Here is a 2,901-nt window from a genome sequence, read left to right as displayed (position 1 = left end):
CGAGATATTTTGAATTTTTTCATATTGCAACTTTGGAGCTTTTTAACTCGGAGAGTACTCAATGAAGAAACATTTTATTAGAATGTTTTGGAAAGATCTCGAGGTCAGCTACAAGAATATGTAATAAAAAATAGGGGATGCCGTTTAAAAAAATTGAAATGACTTTCATGTGACTTTCAAATAATTCTTCAAGGTCAAAGTAATGGTACCATCTTATGGTCCCCTCGAAGCCAAACAACTTTTGTCTAAAAAATTTTCTCTCCCGTGCTTGGCTTTCGACATATTCGACTGGATGGATTAAAATGGTCCACCCTGTATATATATATATGTGGCGGTCCGGCAGCTCCCTGTTGTGCGTTCGTTTGTGCGCGGAGTGCAGCAGCCGACACCTCGCGTCGGGAGACGGAAGCAGGTGTTGCAGCCGCGGCAACTTTTCTCGGCCGTGCCGCGAGAGCTCGCGCGTGCCGGTTTCTAGTAGAGTGTGCCCACGGGCGCTCTACAGCAGAACCGTTTTCTCGGTCGTAAAGTGTGCAAGTCAGAGTTCGTCCGTTCGTGCGTTCCGTCCGTCTTGTTCTCTTTCTCGTTCGTCGCGTAGACTGTGCGCTGTAATGTCTCTCACATTACGTTCGTTGTGATACCGTGCTCGGAGGCGGTAAGCACGTCCGAGTGTTCCGTGCTGGGCTCAGCCAGCGAGGCTTAGAGGCCCTTAAGGGCCGCCGATCCGAGGCCGCCCGTTCCGGTGTGCACGTGTCGCACACGTGCTGCGCACGTGATCGTCCGCGTTCCTACACGCGATCCGCAGTACCCGGTTATCTACGTGCAGCCGCGCACCGCGCGTTCGCGGAGACGAGCCTGCATCGTCGTTCCGACATCGTCGTCAGCAAGTCGGCGTGCTCGCGCTGCATCGTGCGACGGCTGGCCAAGCGCGGTCGCCGTCCCTTGCCTCGCGCGTGAGGCGCCTTTGTTCCGCGAGTGTGCGTAGGCATCGCGAGTGAATATTGCAGCTCGGGGCGCATCGCGTCGCCCGTGAGCTCGGTCGCCGCGTGCAGCGGAGGCAGGTGCACATTTTTCCTATTAGGTTTGAGTGTTAGCTATCGGCCGGCCACGTGCGCTGGTCATGCTACCTGCCCTCGCTCACATGCGCGCTTCCGCCGTTGTTCACGTGATCGGCTGAGGGCCGACATCTCAGCCAATCACGAGAGTGTCTTCACGCTTCGTCCTTCACACGTCAGCGTGTCTCTGTTTTGTTTCTTGCGAGCGTTTCTTTTGTATGTGATAAGATTCCTTGTTAGTTATTATCTTTGTAATAAACTCTGACGACGTGTTATTGTTAATACAGAAAAGCGAATCTAGCGTATTGCCAAGGCCTGAGCTCCTTCCCGTCCACAGTGTTTTCCCGAGTTAACATAAATTTATTGTTGTGGTTGACGGGTGTGATAACCACACACACCGCCTTGATTGAGTACACCCCGTCTTACCACATATATATATATATATATATATATGTATATATATAGTAATAAGATGGTGACTATAAATCTGTGCTCATTCTACTATATCTTCATGTTTAGATGAACTATAAATATATGTTTGAGGCCAAAACGAACTATAAAATATAGTGAGATTATAGTTATTCCAACTATTTTTTTCTCTCAGTGTAGTACATAAGCGGTTTGAAGAATTCATCAGAAAATGTAGAAAGAAAATGTAATCTTTGCAGCAGTATTCGATGTCATGATAGTAACTGTTCCTTATCGTTTTCGTCTAATATTGGGCAATGCTCTGCTTCATTTTCGCACGTACTTTCACCATGCAAAAGGGTTTTTAATTCGACGCAGGTAGAAAGAAGTAAACTTTGCAGAAAGATTCGATTTCGTGATAGTAACTGTGCGTTATCGTTTTCGTATCCTATTGATGGATGCTCCGCTTCGTTTTCGCACGTACTTTCACCGTACAAAAAGGTTTTTAATTCGGCGTAGGTAGAAAGAAATAATCTTTGCAGAAGTATTTGATGTTATGATAGTAACTGTTCCTTATTGTTTCCGTTTATATTGGGCAATGCTCCGCTTTATTTTCGCACGTACTTTCACCATGCAAAAGGGTTTTTAATTCGGCGCAGGTAGAAAGAAGTAAACTTTGCAGAAATATTCGATTTCGTGATAGTAACTATGCATTATTTTTTTCATCTCAAATTTTTGGATATGCCGCATCATTTTCGTACGTATTTTCACAATTCAAAATAGTTTTTACTTTGGTGCAATCAGCATGAACCAATACTTTCGCAAAAGTATTCGGTATCATGTCAACAACATTTCCCAACAAATTTTAATTTGTGTTGACTTGACCAAATTAAAAATGCTTTTGTATAATAAAGATACATGCATAAATGAAATAGAGCATTCCCCTTTCAAGGGTGAAAACGATGTGGAACTATTACTATCGTGACACTGATTTTATTTCTCAATAATTATAGTTTACTAACTGCTCCAATTTATATGGTAAAATTACGTGCAAAAATAAAGTGCAACATTGATTAGTGCGAAATAAAAAAAATATCTCAAATTACCGTTGCTAATTATATTGAAATCTCAAATAATAGGTAACGTATTCTTCAAAATATTATTCGCAAACTATGCTTGCGCCTACAACACTCTTTTCTAAAAACTTTTTCTTTAGTGTACCCAGTACAAGCGGTTTGAAGAATTCATCAGAAAAGCAGCAAAAGCCTGTTTTGGAGAAAATGCGAATATCGGCAACGTGGCATACACACTTATGTAATGTGTAAGAAAATTGAAATGATAACGTAGCACATACATTTGCATAACATTTGTGAAAGGATGTTAGCGGTATTATGTTAGCGCTTATTTGACGATCGTCTCTATACAGGGTGTTCGGAAAGTA

At 43.0% G+C, this 2,901-nt stretch overlaps 1 protein-coding gene across 7 annotated transcripts in view; it reads right to left on the bottom strand.

Annotated features, from left to right (window-relative positions):
* LOC116853914 (kinectin-like) overlaps nt 1-2,901 on the bottom strand; it is a 21,067-nt gene that overhangs the window by 4,000 nt on the left and 14,166 nt on the right. The window lies entirely within an intron of this gene.

This window comes from Odontomachus brunneus, unplaced genomic scaffold, assembly GCF_010583005.1.
Source record: "Odontomachus brunneus isolate Ranch 3 - 2012 unplaced genomic scaffold, Obru_v1 Obru_scaffold_007, whole genome shotgun sequence".
Taxonomy (NCBI): domain Eukaryota; kingdom Metazoa; phylum Arthropoda; class Insecta; order Hymenoptera; family Formicidae; genus Odontomachus; species Odontomachus brunneus.
This window is presented reverse-complemented; position numbering and strand designations above follow the sequence as displayed.